The 11753-nt window shown below is 41.6% G+C and overlaps 1 long non-coding RNA gene across 11 annotated transcripts; it reads left to right on the forward strand.

The window, feature by feature from the left end:
* The first annotated feature begins 418 nt into the window (after window positions 1-418).
* LOC119296071 lies at window positions 419-5663 on the forward strand. 11 transcript variants are annotated; one of them, XR_005144751.1, is made up of 8 exons: window positions 419-932; window positions 1179-1231; window positions 1493-1908; window positions 2157-2209; window positions 2471-2581; window positions 3824-3922; window positions 4044-4187; window positions 5443-5663. It is a non-coding gene; the product is annotated as an uncharacterized LOC119296071 (long non-coding RNA). The 11 variants fall into 11 exon arrangements; XR_005144749.1 differs by lacking the exon at window positions 2157-2209 and having other exon boundaries at window positions 1493-1602; window positions 1690-1908; XR_005144752.1 differs by lacking the exon at window positions 2157-2209 and having other exon boundaries at window positions 1493-1602; window positions 1718-1908.
* Window positions 5664-11753: the final 6090 nt, after the last annotated feature.

Raw genomic sequence — 11753 nt, forward strand, 5'->3', positions numbered from 1 at the left:
AACACCGTCAGCCACTGATGAAGACGGCAAGGGCCATGGCAACGACGGGCGCGGCTGGAGCGCGCGATGGCGTTTTTTTTATTTTTTATGTTAATTATGACACTTATGAACTGCTAAACTGGGCCGTTTTGTGGCCGTGACCCCCCTAACTAAGTTTAGGTTTATTAAACTGCGCTTATTTATTTATTTAGTCATTTTATTTCTGTTTTACTGTTTTTTTAATCATGTCCAACATGAACGTGATTTGAGGTGCGGCCGCGCGGTGGACGCACGCACGACCCTACGGACAAGGCTGGACACGGGCGAACCCATCGGCGCCCCAAAGGGACAAAATCCGGCCAAACCGGATGTCCGTTTGGGGTCGTGCGGTGGAGTTGGCCTGACGTGCAGAGCGCCCCACGCCCCCTCCAGGCCCCCACCCTCTCCTCCCTGCTCCCTCTCTCTCAACCCTAATTTTTTTCCTCCAATCCCCCATAGCCGCCTCCCCGTCCAAAGAGACTGGGCGGCTCCCAAGCAGGGGATCCGGCAACACTGGCTTCTCCTCTTCTACGCCACCGTTGTCCACCCCTCTTCATCTTATGAGGGCAGGAGGTGAGCTTCTCCGGTGGCGGCGGCGACCTGCAGCCGAAGGGCGACGGCGGCGGTGCTCGACTCAATCTACAGGAGAGAGAGACAGAGGATGAGAGGGAGAGAGAGAAGGAAGGAGAGGAGGATAAAGAGAGAGGAAATAGGAGAGGGAGGTGCGGCGGCGGACAGGAGAGGGTGGGTGGAAGGACGCCGCCGGCTCGTCGTTGTTCACACCGTGTTGGACAAAGAGGAGAGGGATGTGCGGCGGCAGATGGGAGAGGGTCACCGGAAGGAGCACCGCTGGCTCGTCATCGTTCACACCGCACTGGGCCAGTGATGCCTCTGTATAGCCCTCACGCCCGCAGGTTCCTCCTTCCTTCCTATTGCTTCTGTCTTTTGATTAGCTGTAACTGCATGTTTGGGTCAGTGATATGCCTGTTGTCGCTGGGCAGTACTTTAGGCAAGTCAACCATCCAATTCAGTCTAGTAGCACAAGGAGAAGTGCCCCTGTTAGCTTTTCTTTTTGCAGATTAGAACAATAATTTACATTAGTCGATTTGCGAGTATGTTGATCATGATATTTAATGAAGATGGTCATTCTTGTTGTTTAGAGTACAGAAGTGGTTGCCCCTGAGGTCTCCTCCTGCTCAGCTTATTCATTGAGGTAAGATTTTGATTGTCTCAATTTGTCGCTTCAGTTCCACATTAACCATGAATTGTTGCGTGTAAATGCTCATATCCCATTTAGTTCATGTGTATAAATCAAGTGGGTTGAAGTGTGCTGTGAATTTCCTGAAGAAGTTCACATGCATGGTGTGGATTGTTGAGTTTTCTTGGTTAACGGAATGCCATGCATGTGCAGATCAGAAGGGGGAAGGTCTAGAGTGAAATCTTCAGGAGGGATTTGATGTTGCTATTGTTTCAGTTTGCAGATAGAGGATGTGATTCCAGCAAGACAGAGATGTGGCGATGACAAGTGAGATTTATATAAGGAGTATTAGCATATGCTCACATGATCACTGGAAGCTTATAAAGGTATCCTCAATGATTGTTGATTTCTTATCGACACATAATTGAATTATAATTATAGACAGTAAGAGTAGTTGTCTTTTCATTTGTTAGAAAACATAGTGTACCTTTATAATCGTAGCTATATGCAATGATCCATGATGTCTCCAGCGCGGTATGAACGGCTCGTCGTCGTTCACACCGCGCTGGAGAAAGAGGAGAGGGATGTGCGTCGGCAGATGGGAGGGGGTCACCGGAAGGAGCGCCGCTGGCTCGTCATCGTTCACACCGCACTGGGCCAGAGATGCCTCTGTACAGCCCTCACGTCCGCAGGTTCCTCCTTCCTTCATGTTGCTTCCCTCTTTTGATTAGCTGTAACTGCATGTTTGGGTCAGTGATATGCCTGTTGTCGTTGGGCAGTACTTTAGGCAAGTCAACCATCCAATTCAGTCTCTATTAGCACAAGGAGAAGTGCCCCTGTTAGCTTTTCTTTTTGCCGATTAGAACAATAATCTACATTAGTCGATTTGTGGGTATGTTGAATGTGATATTTAATGAAGATGGTCATTCTTGTTGTTCAGAGTACAGAAGTGGTTGCCCCTAAGGTCTCCTCCTGCTCGGCTTATTCATTGAGGTAAGATTTTGATTGTCTTAATTTGTCGCTTCAGTTCCACATTAACCATGAATTGTTGAGTGTAAATTCTCATATCCCGTTTAGTTCATGTGTATAAATCAAGTGGGTTGAAGTGTGCCGTGAATTTCCTGAATAAGTTCACTTGCATGGTGTGGATTGTTGAGTTTGCTTGGTTAACGGAATGTCATGCCTGTGCAAATCAGCAGGGGGAAGGTCCACAGTGAAACCTTCAGGAGGGATTTGATGTTGCTATTGTTTCAGTTTGCAGATAGAGGATGTGATTCCAGCAAGACATAGATGTGGCGATGACAAGTGAAATTTATCTTAAGGAGTATTAGCATATGCTCACAGGATCACTGGAAGCTTATTAAGGTATCCACAATGATTGTTGCTGTCTCGTCGACACATAATTGAATTATAATTATAGACTGAGTAGTTGGCTTTTCATTTGTTAGAAAACACGTATTTTTGTTTAAAACCACAACCCGTAATTGTTTGATGTCATGAAATGTGTATATTCTTTTTGTTTACATTCTCGAATTAGCCTCCATACTATCTGCATTGTCATGGTAACCTTGGTAGGTCATAATATGCAGATCGATAATCCCGGTTCAATTTGAGCTTTCCATGTGATTTTTTACCTGAATATTAGGATCACAACTTAACTTAACTTAAATTAGCAGTATAGTGTCAATGGGCGTCATCTGAAGCTAATAAGATGTTGTTTATTGAAGAACAACCCCTTGCTACTTGCACAGTACATGAAAAGCACACTAAACAGATTAAAGAAATCATACTTGACTGTGATTGCATTTGGTTGACGCTTGCATATATTTCTCATGGGTAGACCAAGGGGGTAATCTTCTATATTTCAGGTCCAAGCTTTCAATGCATTTTTTATCTGTTTTTCATGTCCCAATGATCATCTGCAAGGCCGAATTATGCCATTGTTGATGGTGCACAAGTATGTTGCATGGTAAACCCAGTATTGGCCCTCCTTTCAAGCTCCTGTGTTCATCCTAGAGAAAATTCTGGAAAATACGTCAGAACTATCTTTTATTCTTCCAACAATGTATTGCTATGATTATATATATGGATACATCATATCGATGTGTCTAGAGACCTAAAGCCTTAAGAGTTAAGTGCCAAACTGGGGACTGATGTCATAACTACAGATGGGCTTTATTCAGTTATTTGCTTGCCTAGAATGATGATGTTTGCAGATGGGCTTTGTTCAGTCATAAGAGCTTATCGGTTCAGCTTGCATACTTTTGTTTCTTCAGTGTACTGTGTGTGAGGAAAACATTTATTTTGTTTCCTACTTAAGTGAATTCATGGCTGATATGGACGAATTTCTATTGTGTGGGCTAGAGGTTCTTGAGTTAGGGCACTAGCACTAGCTAAGCTTCCATTCTGGTAAAATGTATGACATGCTTGATGAGCATGCATATGTATATGGTTTTGTGGACACTGATTTAGTTCCATGCCAGTTTATTTCCACCAGTTGGTCTGCTTCTTCATAGAGATTTTATTAGTAATAAATTAAATTAGAAACTGAATGTGTGCTTCTTTCACCTTCAGTTTAAACATGACATTGCCTTATTTGTGACATAGGTGGAAATTAGCAAGCAAGCTACAGTCGGTGCAAGGATGTCCAAGTTTACTTATTACTTTACGAAGATGATGATTCCTGCATGTTGATTGTGCTTCAAGGTACAACTGTTCATACCTTACAAAATTATAATGCTTTTTATTGGTTGTGCGTCCTAGGACCAAAAGCTTGATTCATAGATAGCCAAAGAACTGAGGAATTTTTACTCTCTGTCGTTGCAAGGTAGAAGAGGATGGGAGGAGGGGACGCGCGCTCTATATTTTATTATGCACACCTTTCTAAACTATACTTGTCTTCTTAACACATGTTCATTGTCCAGTAGAAGCTGTAGATTTCAGCGTACAATACTTTCCAAAACCGCAGAAGGTAAGAACCATGTTACCCATGATCCTTTTGTGTTCTCTTGATTTAAACTAGCATGTACCTATTAAACTTGGAGATGATTTTCGTGGTGTATTTATGAATTATCGGCCAAGGTTATTCCTTCAGGCAATTTGTTCTTCCCTAAAGCCTAGGCATATTGGTTGTTTGGTTGGCTCTCTTTACTAGCACGAAGATAACTACTATGTGTTGCTTAGTTATTAGCGGATCGAGTGTATGAATGATTTTATGTTCACCCAGACTTATAGGTTTCTAAATACTAGGATCTTGGGACTTATTTCTATGGGTTAGTTGTTTTTTGGATTCATGTACTCTGGTGCTACAACCTAGGTAAAGCTCCTTCACAATAGTGTTTAAAGCTTAAATTGATAACTCCATCAAAGTTAAAGCATTAGGCTCTCTACTCTATGGACGGCCCAAGTGTTCTACATAATGCTTTATATAGTCCCAATGTGACTTCTTTGTTTTTCTTAGCGGTCGGTGATATTTAATATTCAGTTAGATCTTGAAGGAAATTTAAAATATGAGTGTGTGTGCATGTGTATGTGTGCGTGCGTGCATGCCTGCATGCGCGCGCATGTGTGTGTGTTTTCTCCTGTTTTGGTTTTAGTGCAGTAGCTGAAAGTTTATGTATAGTCAAATTTAATTGGCTAATTGGAGGGTTCATATATCTGTATGAAAATAGGCTAATACAAATGCAAAATTGTTGAATGCATTAATCTTCGTTCCGTGTGTGACACATAGTTAATGCACATTCTTGCATTAGAAAGAAAATGGATAACCGTTCTGAAATGCTGACACTTCCTAGAACTTCTATTTTCATAAGAAAATAAACTGTTGATGATGTGAATAGAAGTACCTGCAACACTGACCTTTGGCAATCTTCGTGTCGTACCTCCATGGAAGGCCATGAGTGATGGCTGCCGTGATGTCAGCCTTGCAAAAAAAACGACTTTGTTGACTGGTGTCTGGCTATAGTTTGTGTTTGTTATTTGCATGTCAGTTTTTAACCATTTGACCTATCTTTTATAGACAGTATAGTTCACAAAAACTAAACTTTTGATAGAAAGTATATGGGTTTATACTTTATAGTAAACCATATTTCTTGAATACATAGTTTATAATATTTTTTGGTTTTAAATATATGAGAGTGCCCATCTTACCTAGTGGCAATGCTATGCTTCAGAGTATACAATGTTTTGCATACGAGTATAATTCATAAGTGATTTTTCATATTCAGGTGTTATTAATATGGGGAGAAGAGCAGTCCAAATGGCGGATGGAGTATGTGACCTGTTGATGTTAGTTTCATTTCAGAAGGAACAAATTTTCTATAATTTGAGTGTATGCTGACGTGTTAAAGTCAATCATTTGGATTCCCAACTCGACCATTGTGTGTGTTCTTTATTTTATTGTGCATTGATAAAATGTTTCAGTGCCCGTGTGCACCAAGTTGAATTTAGAAACAGATGAGAGGACAACACTGCACAAGGGAGTTTGCCCTTCAGGAAGGTTCTTGTTTGCTGCTGTGATTAATAGTAGGAAAGTTTTATACCTATAGCGGGACAGTTGCTCAAGCTAAAGTCTTATGTAACGTGTAACATCTGAACTTTGTTCGTGCTAACAATTCTCCCACTCTAAAACGCCATGTTGCACAAGGTAGGTGTTTTGGGTTTTAATAAAGGGAGGTGACACCAATTATGGATGTGATCTCCAAATGTGTTCGAACATAATTAAGTCAAGGAAGATATCGTGTCACATCTTCGTGGTAGAGTTGTATGTCATATACCTTGTGTCATTTGGCTCTATGTTACACGGATAAGATAAAAGAATATGCATGTAATCCTAACTGGTTGCTAAAACCAACTTCTACTAGCAAAGTTAAATGTTTTCAAAACACTTTGGGTTTGACATGGTCTTTGCGCTTTCCCAAACATAAAGTTATTGAAAAATGCAAATATTTGTGATGCGCCAATGGTATCAAATCAAACTTTGCTTCATTTGGCTCAGAGATAAATTAAAATGTGTGTGTACATCTCATTGTAGACAATAGTCTCCATTCTTTTTTTATTAAAGGGTGTAAATTTTGTTACTAAACCAACTAAACACATGGATTTTTAAACGCACACATGGATTCAGCGGGTCTCGGTGTCATATGTCCTTGCAAAATCAAACTATTTTCATCGACAACATGTCTTTAGCGGGTCTCCGCGCCATTTGGCGCAACGGATCAACTAGTATAAATAAAGCACGACAACCCAAGAATACGGGTACATAGATAGAACATCCTAGAGAAATCAAGTTTAAATTTCTGAAACAAAAATATTTACCTAGCTTGTGCAATAGTGTATATATACACTAAAGAAAATGCTATAGATATGGGAGAGGAATAAAATCACTCCCAAGAAAGATTCAAATTAAATGCGATGAGATGCTGAAATTTAGAAAATAAATAACACATGTAAATTTTTGGCTCTTTTCTAACGAGACACATATCTATACAAAAAACAAATACCACCTAAAAACATGTATTTGCTTTAAGCGCTAAAATATGCAAGCTCAGACATCTATATGTCTAAGACAAAGGAAAAATCATGTACCAATTTTCAATTGCCCTATCTAAGCAGATAACCTTTATCTTCTATGTGCATTACATTTACCCACTCATGAGGTTTATTAACAGTTTCGGCACCTGAACTATTTTCCATTATTACAAAAGTAAGAATGCACATTTAGCCAAGCAAATGGCCATACCAAAAAAATCATACACTGCACCAAACCATGTTTCTTATATTCGCATGCATTTCTTTCCAATTTGGTACAATCACAACCCAATATAATGTTCATAATAAAGCAAAGGAAGTTATTGATGGAAATATGCCCTAGAGGCAATAATAAAGTGGTTATTATTATATTTCCTTAATCATGATAAAGATTTATTATTCATGCTAGAAATGTATTAACCGGAAATTTAAATACATGTGTGGATACATAAACAAATACCATGAACCTAGTGAGCCTCTAGTAGACTAGCTCGTTGATAAAAGAATGCTTAAGGTTTCCTAACCATAGACATGAGTTGTCATTTGATAATGGGATCACATCATTAGGAGAATGATGTGATGGACAAGACCCAACCGTTAGCATAGCATATGATCGTTCAGTTTATTGCTACTGCTTTCTTAAATTTCAAATACGTATTCTTTCGACCATGAGATCATGCAACTCCCAGATACAGGAGAAATACATGTGTGCTATCAAATGTCACAACGTAACTAGGTGATCGTAAAGATGCTCTACAGGTATCTCCGAAGGTGTATGTTGACTTGGTGTGAATCGAGATTGAGATTTTTTACTCCGTATGACGAAGAGGTATCTCTGGGCCCTCTCGGTAATACAACATCACAAAGAGCTTGCAAGCAAAATGACTAAGGATTTAGTTGCAAGATGATGTACTACAGAACGAGTAAAGAGACTTGCTGGTAACAAGATTGAACTAGGTATGAGGATACCGACGATCGAATCTCAGGCAAGTAACATACTGACAGACAAACGGACCTACGTATGTTTTCATAAAGGTTCAGCCGATAAAGATCTTTGTAGAATATGTAGGAACCAATATGGGCATCCAGGTCCCACTATTGGTTACTGATCGAAGAAGCGTCTCGGTCATGTCTACATCATCCTCGAACCTGTAGGGTCCGCAGGCTTAACGTTCATTGATGATATAGTATTATATGAGTTATGTATGTTGGTGACCGAATGTTGTTTGGAGTCCCGGATGAGATCACGGACATGACGAGGAGCTCCGGAATGGTACAGAGGTAAAGATTGATATACATGATGATATGGTTGGGTCAAGGGGTAAGGCTCACGGGGCATTAAGACAGTACACAAAGGGGGTTGTCGGAGGACATGGGCTAGACGCCAAGGTTCCTTGCGTCTACCCCGGGCCAGATGGCGTAGTCCGCAGTGTTTATGTAAACGCCAGGAACCATGGCGTTTGCCCTGGAGTCCAAGAAGGACTCTTCTTTGCGTTCCAAAATGACTTTATGGAGGCCCTCTCCCCAAGAAACGACCCCAGGGCTCAACATATAAATAAAGGGGCAGGGCTAGCACCCAAAACATCAAGATTCACCAAGTTGTGTGACGACAACCCCGTCCCCTCTAGTTTATCCTTCATCATAGTTTTTGTTGTGCTTGGCGAAGCCCTGCGGAGATTGTTCTTCACAACCAATGTCACCATGACGTCGTGCTGCCGGAGCTCATCTACTACTTCGCCCCTCTTGTTGGATCGAGAAGGTGAGGATGTCATCGAGTTGAACGTGTGCTGAACACGGAGGTGTTGTACGTTTGGTACTTGATCGGGACGGATCGTGAAGGTGTATGACCACATCAACCGCGTTGATAAACACTTCTGCTTAGCGATCTACAAGGGTATGTAGATGCTCCCCCCCTCTTGTAGCTATACATCTCATGGATAGATCTTGCGTGTGCGTAGAATTTTTTTATTTTCCATGCAACGTTCCCCAACAATGGCATCCGAGCCAGGTCTATGCGTTAATGATATGCACGAGTAGAACACAAAAGAGTTATGGGCGGTGATGGTCATATTAATTACCACCAACGTCTTACTTTGATTCGGCGTATTGTGGGATGAAGCGGCTTCGACCAACCTTACATGTCCACGCACATGAGAATGGTTCCACCGACTGACATGCAACTTGCTTTGCATAAAGATGGCTGGCAGGTGTCTGTTTCTCCTACTTTAGTTGAATCAAATTTGACTACAACCGGTCCTTGAGGAAGGTTAAAACAACAAACTTGATAATCACCATTGTGGTTTTGCGTAGGTAAGAACAGTTCGTGCTAGAAGCCCGTAGCAGCCACGTAAAACTTGCAACAACAAAGTAGAGGACATCTAACTTGTTTTTGCAGGGCATGTTGTCATGTGATATTGTCAAGATATGATGTGATATACGTTGTTGTATGAGATGATCATGTTTTGTAATATCGACAACCGGCAGGAGCCTTAGGGTTGTCTCTTAATTATTTTATGAAATACAAGTGCCATGTAATTGTTTTACTTTATCGCTATGCGTTAGCAATAGTTGTAGAAGAAATAGTTGGCAAGACGACCCCGACGCAACGATGGAGATCAAGGAGTGGAGACGGTGATGATGGAGATCATGACGATGCTTTGGAGATGGAGATCAAAAGAACAAGATGGTGATTGATAACCCACAAGTATAGGTGATTGCAACAGTTTTCGAGGGTAGAGTATTCAACCCAAATTTATTGATTCGACACAAGGGGAGCGAAAGAATATTTGCAAGTATTAGCAGCTGAGTTGTCAGTTCAACCACACCTGGAGATTAATTATCTGCAACAACGTGATTAGTTGCAAAGTAGTATGATAGCTTTGATAGTAGTAACAACAACAATAGTAACGATAACAATGATATCAATGATTTTGTAGCAAGTACAATAGTAACAACAATAGTAGAAACTTAGCAGAAACAATATAAGTGAAATTAGTAGGCATTGGATCGGTGAATTCGTTGGATGATATTCATCATATATGTCACGCCCAATATGCAACCCTATCCTAAAGGAACTCGACGGTCCCACCAAGGATAGAACCGCATATTGATACACTTTTGCAAGGTGGATATCATTACATCAACATTATATAATAGACGGGGATACAAACAAAAGGCATACAATGCCACACGAATACAACATCATCTTACATAAGAGCACCATCCTACTACAGATGAACACAAACAAAAACTCAAACAATATCCACCCTGCTAGCCCAGGCTACCGACCTGGAACCTATCCCCTGATTGAAGAAGAAGCAGAAGAAGAACTCCAAAACAAGTAACATCGCTCTCGCGTCAAGATCATCACATAACCTGTACCTGCAACTGTTGTTGTAGTAATCTGCGAGCCACGAGGACTCAGCAATCCCATTACCATGGGTATCAAGACTAGCGAAGCTTAATGGGTATGGAAAATATAAGTGATGAGGTTCCAGCAGCGGCTAAGCAAGTATGGTGGCTAACATACGCAAATAAGAGCGAGAAGAGAACAAGCGGAACGGTCGTGAAACTAGCAATGATCAAGAGGTGATCCTGAACTCCTACTTACGTCAAACATAACCCAAAACCGTGTTCATTTCACGGACTCCGCCGAAAAGAGACCATCACGGCTACACACACGGTTGATGCGTTTTAATTAAGTCAGGTGTCAAGCTATCTACAACCGAACATTAACAAATTCCCATCTGCCACATAACCGCAGGCACGGCTCTCGAAAGTTTATACCCTACAGGGGTGTCCCAACTTAGCCCATCACAAGTTCTCACGGTCAACGAAGGATATTCCTTCTCCTAGGAAGACCCGATCAGTCCCGGAATCCCGGTTTACAAGACATTTCGACAATGGTAAAACAAGACCAGCAAAGCCGCCCGATGGGTCGACAATCCCGATAGGAGTCACACGTATCTCGTTCTCAGGACACACCGGATAAGCGAAGCGTACAGGTACCAACGTAACCCATGTTGCCAAAGGATTGTCCTGCATGGTGCTCTAGTTTGGACCAACACTTAGACAAGCACTGGCCCGGGGGGGCTAAAATAAAGATGACCCTCGGGTTAAATTACTCCCAAGGGAAAGGTATAGGTGGTAGGCAAATGGTAAAACCAATGTTTGGCCTTGCTGTAGGAGTTTTATTCAAGGCGAACTGTCAAGGGGGTCCCATAAATCACCCAACCGTTAGGGACGCAAAATCCGGGAACATAATAACGATATGACGGAAACTAGGGCGGCAAGAGTGGAACAAAACACCAGGCATAAGGCCGAGCCTTTCACCCTTTACCAAGTATATATATGCATTAATTAAATAAGAGATATTGTGATATCCCAACATAATCCTGTCCACCATGGAGCAATCTTCAACTTCACCTGCAACTAACAACGCTATAAGAGGGGCTGAGCAAAGTGGTAACATAGCCAAACAACGTTTTGCTAGGAAGGGTGAAACAGGTTAGAGGCTGACATGGCAATTTGGGAGGCTTGATCAACAAGAGATAGGTAGCGCGGCAAAGCGATAGAACGAAGCAACTAGCATAGCAATGATAGTAGTGAGATCCAGGGTAGCAGTCATCTTGCCTGAAATCCCACAAGGAAGAGGAACGTGTCCATGAAGAAGACGAACGGATGAAGCCGAACCAAGCATAGACGAACGAATCCTCACGATCGCAACGAAACAGGAACTATCGGGAAGAAGCACACAACATGGTAAACACACCACACATATACATGACATGATGCTCAACCAAGTATGATGCAAGACAAGACTACATGAAGCTACTCATGGCAAGAGATGATGCAAACAAGAGCAACACATCAAGGCAAGTTTAAATGAGGCCGGAAACAACATATAACAAATCCGGTAAGTCCACATATGCAAATTTCGAAATTGGTCCAGATCTGAAAAACCCTTATGTTCAAGTTGTTATACAGCAAGTTAAGATGCATCAAGATG

This window comes from Triticum dicoccoides, chromosome 4B (assembly GCF_002162155.2).
Source record: "Triticum dicoccoides isolate Atlit2015 ecotype Zavitan chromosome 4B, WEW_v2.0, whole genome shotgun sequence".
Classification (NCBI taxonomy): Eukaryota; Viridiplantae; Streptophyta; class Magnoliopsida; order Poales; family Poaceae; genus Triticum; species Triticum dicoccoides.